We start from the raw sequence: 13015 nt of genomic DNA on the forward strand, positions 1-13015 counted from the left end.
TCCCATATCTATTGTTGTCGTGAGCTACCATCCATGGCAGCATCGCACGCAGAGAGCTCACATACTCATCCCAGTTGCATATATGGACCGCATGTACATTCTGCATGAGCGCGTCTGTCATGGACAGGAAATCCCTCCAGTAGTTTGCCATGTCACTGGCCTCAACGTGGGTGAACATGTTGGTGACAAGGCTCTTGAGGTCAGCATCATTCTCTAGTGCCACATGAGCATCAGCGCGGGATTCCTCGGATTGACTCGTATCTCTCAGAATGTCAAGGTTCTCCCTCGTCTCATCAGCCAGGTCGGGCCCGAGGTTCTCCTTCATCAGCTGACACATAAGGGCCTCGTACATGAGTCGCAAGCAGCGTAGCCCCCTCTTATAATGTTTGCCTTTCAGTGCACGATCGACGGAGCCATCGGCAATAACTCCAGCCGCGACAAGTACTTCACCTAGTTCACTACCTTTGTACCGCTTGTAGATGGCACTCATCATCACACACTGTGTATGGAAGGGACCAAGAAAAGGTACAATGGCACTGAATTTGCTTGGGTTTTCGGCCTTGAGCAGGGTGATGAGGACATACACGGGATGATCTCCAACTAAGAAGGCAAAGGGCATGTGCTTAGTTGCGATGATGGTAACCAGCTTGTCCATGACGTCCTTCACAACTGACTTGTCGGGCGGTTGATTGTAAGATGTATGAAAATAAGCCTTGCTTTTGTCCTGCCACATATTCAATCCAGCGTGAAACCCGTTGTACGAAGGGATATTCTGTTCGGCTGCAACAGGGCGGTCACCATTCACATCAGCACGTGCAAGGGCATGAATAATGCTTCGCTGGCGCTGAGGCTCAGTACTCGATGAGACAGTAGTAGGCTTAGGACGGATCGGAGGCTCGCCACGCTTGACGGTCCTATATGGCATAACCGTTTGCATCTCAGAGGCCTTCTCAGTCAGCACGTCCGAGACAGTCTTGGCATGTTTGATCCGCGGTTGCTCATCCTGGGTGTTTGCCTCATGCTTATGTACAAGACGTTCTTCGCATTGCAGAAACATCCAATTACAGCGGTGTGAAGTACCTCCTCCTGTCAATGTATCGTTCCGAAAATCGTCATTGTCGATGATACTGATGCTTGGTTCCCCTTCAGCGATCTCTGCCGGACAGACCGAGCACCGCTCAAGGTCATGCATTGTCCAAACATCACGTAGCAGAAGCACGTTCGGGTAACTGATCCCCATGCCCAGCTTGTAGTACGAATCAACAAGCTCCTTGCTACGAGTCAATCCGTGAAGGGTGACGGTGGCATTGATGGCGGTAGTGGTGGGTCGCTTTATAATGTACTGTGTGATGAGAGAGGTGAGAGAAAGTGTGCTTGGAGACAGATCTACCCCATGCTTCCCCTGCAAAGCCGATAGCAACTGCAAAACGAGAGGCCGGAGTTCCTCCTCCTCCTCTAGCTCCTCGACTCGTGGAGGCCATGGGACGAGTTTGATGGACTTGACATCATCTCTGAGCCGCGCAGCCACATTTTGCACCAGTTGCTCACTGCTGACACCAATAGAGGAGATCGCTGCTTCGACATATGAACCGCTCCCAGACGTGTCATAGACTAGGTCGCTCTGGTTTCTCTGAGGGCGAGAGTGGAAGCCGATCTTGTCCTTAAACTCCCGGGTCAGGATATCTTTGATGTAGGATGACTTGACTCCAGATGTTGGGAATCCATACCGAGAAACGATAGAGCTGTAATCTCTGAGGAGGCTCTGCAGTGACCTTAGTTCATGTTCATCAAAGATAACTGTTCTGATGTTATCAAAGAAATTTGTCTGAGCTTCACGGAGAGTGACATTGTGCATGTGGGGAAGTTTGTCATCTTCACTCATTCTCTGGTAGTTACGAACATATTTAAACCAGCATTTGTGATGATATCTGATCTCAAGTGCATACGGCTGATCAGCTGCATAATTGATCAGACAGTTGATTCTGTCGCGCATTAGTTCATCTTCCAGAGCCACCGTATGGCTCTTGAACGCTGCCCATGCATGATCGTACGAAATCAGGACCAACTTTGATTCTGGATGTTTTGCCGACTCCGTCTTACAACACCACACACATTTATTTTTATCGTGTATCAGCCCTAGACTAGATCGCAGCCGCTTGAAAGATGGAGTTGCAGCTGTGGAACTAATGTCAGACGTAGACGAAGACTGAGCTTGGCATTCATCGACAACTCGTTTTTTCTGTCTGTTGTTGGCCTGTTCCAGTTTTGTGGCATTGCATAAGGTCAACCTACATGTATCATGGACACAGTGTCCGACGGGACCTGTATCCCAGTCGATGGATGTATGGACGTCTCCGAACTTGTCAAGACCGCTCCATAACTCTGTATTGTTCTTTAGAGTGTCCCATTTTTCAATTGAGGTAATGGCATCGGTGGCTTTGCTGCAAACCCTTCCACACTGCAGGATACACGGAATGTTGGACATTGTCACAAGCTATGATCCATATCGTGCGGCATACTCATGAATCCCTATAAGAAACACAAGTAGGCCTACGTATTAGATATTGATATGGGGGCAGATAAGAAATTAAGAATAATTTCCATTTGTTAAATGTAGCTATTATTTAGTTAGTAAGCATTTGGACAGCCTGACAGGTCTGATTCAACTAATCAAGAGCTATGACTATCTTATTAGAACAGTTGAATCAGGTGTGTTAGTTCTGGGTTGGAACGAAAACATTCAACAGGACTGGAGTTGAGAACCACTGAGCTAGTTAGCTAACGTTAGCGCACATTATGACAGGGTTGAATTTGGCAAATTTTTGACTCGGATAGTCAATCTGCTTTCTGAGGTAAACTTAACGTGTAGCTCGCTACACCAAAACTAACATTGTTATTATTACTAATATTTCTATTTCATGACACAACAAAAATAGCCTTATGACAGTTTCTACTGAATGGTAATAACAAACGCTGGCTAGCTAACGTTGGCTTGGCTAACTAGCAAGATTACATGATCCATTCGCTAATGTTGACAATACAATCAAAATGGCATAGCCTACCTTTCAACTTGGCACGTTTCTCTTCTTCTTCTTTTCTTCTGTTTTTATACTGCGCCCCGATGGCTTTTGCCTCTTCACAGTTCTCTAACGTTAGTCTTTCTTTCCTCAACGCTCAATTTTAAAAACACTTGACAGATACCCATCAATGCACAGCACTCTAGCATGTTCTGACTGTGAACACTTAAAACTGAGGCTCTTAGACCGACCGACCATTTTAGATTTTTGGCTCATTTCCCCTTATGTTAGATTATTATTATTTTTTTTTAAATAATGGTTGCAGATATAGAGCCAAAACTGCGGCAAGCAAACTTTTTATTTTTTTATTTTTTATTTGTGGCGCCCCCCTCTGGGTGGCGCTCTAGGCAAACGCCTATATCGCCTGTAGGAAGCTCCGCCCCCATATATAGTACATATATATACTTCAGTTTATAACAGTGAGTGCTTGTTCTACTGCCGTGACCGGTACCTCGTGATCCTGCATGTTCCCGTTCAAAACGTGTATATTTTCTCGACCGGATGGTGGCCATCTTGGATTTGTGGGTCCGAACGATGTCATCGCACCAAACTGATGTCAGAAATTGAATCCTTGTGTCCGACTTACCCCAAAAAGTGCATTTACACATGACTCTAGGCGCTCTGGTTCAAAAGTTAATTTTTTAAGATGGCGCGAGCAGCCATCTTGGATTTGGCCCTCTAACAAAAATTGCCGGGATTTTTGGGAGGGACCTTGGGTCTATATTTTTTATAAAAGGTCCAATGATGTCAAATCAAGTGTCAAAACATCTTAGCAGAAGAATGGTCACGGAATTGAGGTTCTAGACCCAACTATATATAAAAAAAGCTCGCGGCCGCACATTAATCCGGGTCCCAGACCCCCTCCCATACCCCAAAATATTTTTATTACAGATCCACATGAATCACACAAACGACCTATTTTGGATTCAAAACGGAGAATTTCGCCGAAATGTGACAAGTTTGCATCCCTGGACAAGATAACCAAAATCCTTGAATCTACACACAGCAAATAAACTCAAATGACACAACGAGATGTAAAAAGGAGATCACACATATAGTCGATATAAAACTGGCCGCTTCAATCTGAAGAGCAACTAAAACAAAACACAGGAGTGTATCTTGTTCTTGTGAACACTAATGTTATCCACAGCATACACAGAGACCACAAAGTTCTTAAGGAGAAAACTAGTTGCTAAAATAAAACACGTTAGTGTACCTTGTTAGCTAATGTTAGCTAGCTGACATTAACCTTAAACATTGCACTCATATTAGTCACTGAAACCTTGTAAAGCCGGTCCCGCATGCTGGCTCTTACAGAACCGCTCCCTTTCGTGTATGTACAGCTCTGAACATGCACAGACTTGTAGTGATTTTCACCTCGTTTTATACTTTTTCGCCTCATTCTGAAAGAAACAGATGAAATTTGCTAACGTGACAGCCATCTTTGTGATGGTGACGCGTATTGTGCGAGACCAGAGACCTGTAGTTCACTGAGCGGTTTCACACAAAAAAAATTGTAACTTCACAGTTTTACGACACATTTTTATTTTTTTGACTTGCAAAATGTTCTTTTAATTTGACAAACATCATATGTGTCATTCGTGGCACAATTCAAACGGGATCGAAAGATGACTTTTCTCTCTCCATTGACGTCAATGTATAATTTTCCGCTTCCGGGGTCCCATGGGTCGGAAGTAGATGGGCGGGACTTCGCCTCTCTATAGAGAACCGCAGTGACGCGTCGAAAAACCCGGAAGTAAACTTCTTCCGGTTCCTTCATGAAAAACCAATGCAAATTCTCCATAGGATTTTGGAAAATAGCTCGAAATAAGGTCTGTGGTTGACACACATTTATAAGAGGGATCACGTTTTGTTCAGCCGGATAATCTCCACATGTCAACCCTACTTTTATAATTTTTGAATCATAAATCTAGTCGCCAAAAGCGAAATGCTAACGTTATGCTATAAACGAACTACAAGCCAGTGCAGCAGCAGGGTCGCACGACTTCAACGTCACGCCAACTTAAGATCGTTTCAGCTGACTTGCACTGAAACTGCACTTTGAACACTTTAAATATATTAACATTTTAAAGTGTATACCCCGGTTATCTAGGCCCTTTTTGTTTTGTTTAATGTATACCACGTTTATCTAGGCCCTTTTTGTTTTGTTTTATGTATACATTTCACACTGTGGGAAACAATATTTCTGGATGTATAACACATGTCGAATTTTTTACAATAAAGCTGAATTTGACTTTCGCGTGCTTGCATAATTTAATAAAGCTTTTCATTTTAGCCACACTGAATTTAACTAGAAGTCATGGCTGTGTCAATTACCAGTCTGATATCGTTTTACAAAGATGACAAGAAGAGTGTAGATCAGTGGTCGCCAACCAGTCGATCGCGATCGACCGGTCGATCGCGAGTGTGGTGCGGGTAGATCGCGGACCGTTAAAAAAAAAAGTAACAAAAGAAAGAAAAAGAAAATTAAAATAATAATGTTTGAAAAATACGTTTTTAGATGTAAACCTATCATCCACCACCCCGTTAGCAGGTGCCACTTGATTGACGTATATTTGAGACACCTCAATAATATAATACATTAACCGTGCTTTACGTGAACTTCATCATGACACAAGAGAGGACGGGAGGACTGTAATTTCCCGTGTTCAGTGAACGCAACAGAGGCAACACACCAGACCAATCAGAGAGTTGCATGGAAATACACGTGTGCTTTTGTCATTCAAGCTCGGCTCTGTGTGTGTATGGCGATAGCGCATTTAGTGTGATAGAGAGGGAGAGAGGGAGTGAGGGAGAGAGAGGGACCGGTGCTAGCGGGGACCGTGATGTTAGCATCTGGTTAGCTAGCTGCACCAACGGACATAAGGAGCTGTTTCCACAACAAGCTGGAGGAGTCCTCTCCTGTCAGACTGAGGGGCTCAGGTGAGCTAAAGGACTCTTGAGTGTTTAGAACAGTTTTGTCACAAATTATTCAAAAGATTATTCCCGCGGCACACCTTTATATGATCATTATAGTTATACAAACAATAAGAGAATAAATGAAAAACAGGTATGAAATAGCCTACTATATGGCAGTAAAACAAGAATACAGTTTAATGTGATTTGTAAAATATCCATAAAGAAAAAGAAAATATTTTTACAGTTCTGTCTCATATGCAGTGCTTGAATTGGAATAAAAAAGGTGCCAGTACTCTAAATCAGCAACAAGTATTTGGCACAAAGTCATAGTATATCCTATAATGCTGGTGGGTTTGTCTCTTTACTGTATATTTTAGAAAGGCTCACTGTACTTAAACAAAATGACTCAGGGTGCATCTGAGATTAGAGGGGGTGCAGTGGTAAAGTGCTATTTTTATAAGTGGGGAGTGGACCTGACACCCTCTAGTCTAGGGGGGTCCGGGGGCATGCTCCCCCGGGAACATTTTTTTTTAAATATTGAAGTTAGATGCATCAATCTGGTGCACTTTGAGAGCAAAATGAAGAGATATATGGATACCTCTCAACATCCATAATGAAACAACTGTAAACAGATTTACTTTTTCTTTATGGATATAAAAGAAAGTAAAGCTTGATTCCTACTGGCTGGTTAAATGACTCCTCGTCCCTGAGGTCACTACCAGTTTTTTGTGCCATTTTGCTGGATTTATTTGTCAATAGCGTTGCTGCACAAAGTGATAGCCCTCTAGTTTAAATCTACTACCCAAAAATAAACATATGGAGATGGGTTATGCAAATCTATTTGGGAACAGTGGGGCTGGGCCTCAAATCCTATAGGGGGGTCCGGGGGCATGCTCCCCCGGTAAGATTTTTTTTTAAATGTTGAACTTAAATGCATCAATCTGGTGCATTTTGAGGGGGAAATAAAGAAACTACACCCATATGAAACAAAAATGTATACATTTAAATAATCATACAATCATAAGTACATGGCCATAACCAATAACATACAATATCCAATATGAAAAAACATTGAAACTTGTTTATTTATTTGTTTTTGGTTCATTTATAGTTGTGAGTGTGTCTGGGCTCCTGAATCGGCCTCTCCTGTCTCCCTCCTCTCCCCCCTGCTCCTCTTTGAGGCAACAGCAAAGACTAGTTTTAGCTCTCAACAAGTTTATCTTACCTTTTTTCACCTAGTTAACATTTTGTTTGTATTATTCATGCATATTTTACTAATTACTACCCCCTCAAATGGAAATATGTGTTTACATAAATGGTGACCGAACCGTTTGAGACCCACTGAGATAACTTAAACTAAGTTAACTATCTAAAGACTCAGAGAGTAAATTTACCTCACCAGAGCTGTAGTTTTCAGCCTCTCAGTCTGACAGCAAAGGACTCTCCCTCCACCTTGTTGTTGAAACAGCTCATTATATCCGTTAGCGCAGCTAGCTAGCACCAGATACTAACAACAATACACGTAACCGGTGCGCGCGCTTTCTCGCTCGCTCGCGCCACACATACACAACACACACCCTCCCGAGCTTGAATGACACACAGAGACCAATCGAGGGCATTAGTATGATCTGTATGAAAGTGGCAATGTCGGCAGGCCACGTCATGTAGACAGCCAGTCACCCTCTGTGAGGCAGAGTCAGACCCACATTTGCGCTGCGTTGCGTTTACAATATATACGTATATTGCCGGCGGCTGAGTACCGGCATTTTAGTGAGTACCGGCACCTTGCCGGTACTCAGTAAGAAGTGCCGGTACTACATGGGTAAAAATCAGAAGTGCCGGTACTGCGTACCGGTGAGTAGTGGCCCAATTCAAGCACTGCTCATATGGGTGCTGAGAGAGGTATCCATAGATCTCTTCATGTTGCTCTCAAAGTGCACCAGATTGATGCTTTCAACTTCAATATTTAAAAAAAAATCTTCCCGGGGGAACATCCCCCCGGACCCCCCTTGAGGAGGTGAGGTCCGCCCCCCAATAGCACTTTACCCCTACCTATATGCCGTGAGCTGATTATGGAGCCTTCATTGTAACAGTAATTCAGATGCAATTAGCCTATATAAAAGGCCTCAAATTGGAAGCACTGTCTGGGCCGTCTTTTACACTCAATTCTGCAATAGGTAGATCTCGCCTTTCACCTCGGCCGAGGTCGGTGATCTTGGGCTTAAAAAGGTTGGTGACCACTGGTGTAGATAGAGGAGAGAACCACTACAAGTCAGGACACGTAACAGTGCAGCCTAGATGAAGGTGTGCTTACCGGTGTTGTCAGGGCTAGCATGAGGGACAAGGTTTATAGTGTCGGTGAGTAGTGATAGCAAGAATACCGTTAATCTAGAGTTAATTTATTCACATTAATTCCCATCAACAAATCAATTGTATGTGTCACATGAAATCTTTATTAGGCAAGGCAAGGCAAGGCAAGTTTATTTATATAGCACTTTTCAACACAAGGCAATTCAAAGTGCTTTACAAAAAATGAAAGACATTAAAAAAGGCATTTAAAATCAGTCATTAAAAAGAAAAGCTAATAAAATAAACATGAAAAGAAAAAATACATGGATAAAAGTTACAGTGCAGTTTAAGATATGATATAGATATAGTTCAATTAAAAGCAGCGACAAAAAGAAAAGTCTTCAGCCTGGATTTAAAAGTAGTCAGAGTTGCAGCGGACCTGCAGGTTTCTGGGAGTTTGTTCCAGATATTTGGAGCATAATAACTCAACGCTGCTTCTCCATGTTTAGTTCTGACTCTGGGGACAGAAAGCTGACCAGTCCCTGAAGACCTGAGAGATCTGGATGGTTCATAATTTAGCAGGAGGTCAGAAATGCATTTTGGTCCCTAAACCATTCAGTGCTTTATAAACAGTAGCAGTATTTTTGAAATCTATTCTTTGACACACAGGAAGCCAGTGTAAAGACTTCAGAACTGGAGCGATGTGATCCACTTTCTTAGTGTTAGTGAGGACTCGAGCAGCGTTGTTCTGAATCAGCTGCAGCTTTCAAATCGATTTTTTAGTGAGACCTGTGAAGACACCGTTGCAGTAGTCCAGTCTACTGAAGATAAAAGCATGGACACGTTTTTCCAAATCCTGCTGTGACATTAGTCTTTTAATCCTAGATATGTTCTTTAGGTGATAGTAAGCTGATTTAGTAACTGTTTTAATGTGACTGTTGAAACCAATAACTAATTTAACCCGCTGACAAGAGAGCCCCCCTCCGAAGATCGTGACTGGCTGAGGAACAGACTCGGGGGCAGGTTTTCAGGAATTTCTTGGCTTCTCTCCCCCGAGCCAGAAGAGGAACACTACAGCTTGGAAACAGTTACTGTTCCTGAAATTATCAAATCTGTTGGGCATCAGGGACCTGAGGCAATTGTGGCAAGCATGGCATTGTCTAAAGAGCAACAGAGGGCAATTCAGGTGGCTACCACTGGTCACCAAACCAACCCAAACTGGCATTTGTTCAGGAAAGGAAGGTTGACTGCCAGCAACTTTGGAGCTGTCCTGAGGTCAAAGCGTGTGACTGCTTCCCTTATTGCCAGGCCCTTGATGGTGTTTTGTCTGTACAGTGGGGGACTATGAATGAATATGAGGGCGTCAGGGCATTCACCACTGCAACCCAGATGCAGGTCCATGAGTCAGATTTGTGGCTCTCCCTATCAGGATTGTTGGGGGCATCTCCAGATGGTCTGGTAGGGTCTTCCGCTGTACTGGAGGTAAAGTGTCCCTACTTAGCCAGGGAAATGACAATTAGTGAAGCATTGCAAATCAAGGGCTTCTGTGTCAGTAAGGAAGGAGAAACATTCAGCCTGCGTGAGGAACATCCTTACTGGCACCAAGTGCAAGGCCAGCTTCACCTCACTGCAAGGAAGAAGAAATAAACAAATTGTGAATTGTTTTTAATTTACATTTACTCGCCTTTGCAATGTTGTGGTTGTTAGAGTGTTAGGTTTCCTGTCAGCTCGTCTGTTGGGAAGATATAAAATATTAGTTTCATGGAAGTCACACCGTCACATATAAGAGCATTAAGACATACAGTACATAGGCTAAAACAAAACATCTAAAGATATAACCTTGCACTTTGATAAGTCTCGTGAACATTTTCACTATTTTGACATTTTTATAGATCAAAATTGAGCTAAAGAAATAAATGGTAGATTAATCCATATTGAAAATAGGTGTCAGCTGCTACACTAATTATAATAGTTATATTTCTTAATTAATTAAGATAAGATATTACTCTATTGATCCCAATTTGGGAAATGTTTGTGTTGCAGCAGCATAACAAGAAAAACAAAATATAAGTTATTATATACAAAAGTATGTGAGGGATGGAATATTAAATTGAATATAAATGTGATTTTACGTCCAAGAGAAGCTATGGAGCAGAGAGTTCTCTGCCAGCCAGAGGTGATTTGTTATTAGTTCAATATGTCAAACTGATTTCCCTGACTACAATCTTTAATTACATGGTGAAACGTTATGCTGCTTGTACTAATTAGACTTATCATATAAGCCACACAGGTTTTAATAGGATGTATTCATTATCTTTACTTATGTTGCGGTCTTTTCAGCAGCGCCATCTCTAAAACGGCGATACAGTCACTACCCATCATTTACATTTCACCGTGACATGGACAAAAATGTAACGTCAGCTTACTTCATGACACGAATCCAGACTCTCCTTTGGAAAACATTTGCCGGGAAACGATAGAACAAGCACGTTTCATGCGAAGATCTGTGGCTGCAACCCGGAGCAAAGCAACAAACCATTGCGTAGCTAACTAGTAGCGCTAGCTTTAGCTAACGTTAGCTAACGAAACGAACTGCAGAGTAAAATTGGAAAACACTGGTAATTAATTATTCTATCATTTGTAAAACTACGGTGTTAAAAACGACAATTTCAAAAATACAGATTCTAATAGTCAGATATAGATATACAGATACTAAAGATAGGCAGGTACTTGCTTTCAAGCAGAACACAGGGGAAAACAAACTTAGCGGGAGTGTTTACGTGTTCTGCGTAATGACGTACAACGGCCTCGACAATTTCTGTAGTCCTATTCAGCCAGTCGGTAACAACCATCGTTTTTCAGACACGTAAACTCTTCAAAAATCCCCAGTGGGGTCACTGCTGATGTATTTAATGTCGTAGAACAAAATGTGACTTATCTCTTAAATTTGTGTCAACCACAGACCTTATTTCGAGCTATTTTCCAAAACCCTGTGGAAAAAATGCATTGCTTTTTGAGGAAGGAACCGGCAGTGCTAAAAATGCTAACTTACTTCCGGGTTTTACGACGCGTCACTGCGGTTCTCTATAAGAACGGACCCATATCGCCTTACTGCCAGCCCACAGAGCTGTAATAATCGATATATTGCACATGTTTGCTGTAATTCATCATTTGTAAAATATTATACTACATGGGCTGTATGATGTAAATCTTTTATCAAATAAAGTTAATATTACCGACGTAGACCATTTATGTTTGAAATATGTAAACTGTGATCGTTATTCTCCCGTACAGGAGAGAAGCTTTAAAAGGAGACTAAATTGAGTCCCTGAGAAGGTTCAATTGGGTACTTTAATTAAAAAGGTCGCTGGTGTATCACAAGCAGAATATTGTTCAGTCAGACAAACAGCTGTGATCTGCTCCTCGTTAGGGAAGAGAAGAGCGAATCCCTCGTCCGGTGCTGTTATATATATCCTCTGCTGGCTCCTCCCCGCCAGCCGGCTCGCCTCGTCTCTAATGTCCGTTGTTGCATTTAAACAGAGGATTGGTACTTTTCACATTCAATATATGCTTAACACGCCGTTTCTCCTCATATTCTCTTTCATCACTTTTCATTTAACACATTCTAAACGCTGTAATCAATACTCTAAAAAATACAGAAAATACTTCACGGCTGGTTTGGTTTCCGGTCATTCCGGATGTTGTCACATGCTACTCTCGTCTGTAAACAATAATGTATTCAAATAAACTGTACCTTCATTTAATATTCAGCATGGTAGTATCTCGACATCTATAATTGTAGTGTTAAATCAGTAGGTTTCGGTTTCCACCACTCCATGTCATTTCGCTACTAAATTCACCTATTAGGAAATCGTATATTAGCCACATGCTAAATGCTAACCGGAGATGAAGGATTTTCAGAATAAAAGCTTAACAACTGGTTGTGCAAGATCATTTCTGTTTTTTTCAGTATAAAACAGCATTTTAACTGATGGCATGTTAAACTAAATTATGCCATAAAACATTGATTTTAATTTCTAACAAATATCATGCTAACAAACCTACAATTACAGAATTGAATGACAGTGGTTAAATATGTTCATGTCTTGCTGACATTATTTGTTATCCTTTTCCACATAGCCTCTCAGATGGATTCCTGTTTCATCTGTTGGTTTGCAACTGTCCAGTGTCTGCCAGCTGGCTCCCTCTCAGAAAAGTGCCATCTTCTGTCAACAGGAAGAACTGTTGAACACTTGTCACCATATGAAGCTCAGCGCAAGTTCTTTCAGGAAGACTGGGTATGTATACATTCACTCCGCAGCTGCTTATAATCAGCTCATCACAGGCGCTGTCTTTAACCTAGTACATTTACCTCATTCTCCAGCAGCCAATCACCGTGCTGCAGCCAAACTTTAAAATGGTTCTCCTCTCTCCTGCAGTCAGCTGTGATTGCAGGTGTTCATGCTGCCGCCCGCCTCCTCTCCACCCACCTCCGTTCATCATATCCAGAGCCAGGAGAGCTAATCCAAAGACCTCATCACACCTCCTCTTCATCCCATCTCCTCATCAAATCCAGATCTTCAGCATCATCATCACCAGTGTCTAGACCCCGGGGGGTTCCCTATATGCTCACGGCTTTTCCCCCTTTAGATATAAGATTTCAGGATCGGGATCTAATCACCAAAGACTTAACATTTATCATATGACATGTGTCAATAAATGTTTTTTAA

Source organism: Notothenia rossii (genome assembly GCF_949606895.1).
Source record: "Notothenia rossii genome assembly, chromosome: 4".
NCBI classification, from domain to species: Eukaryota; Metazoa; Chordata; class Actinopteri; order Perciformes; family Nototheniidae; genus Notothenia; species Notothenia rossii.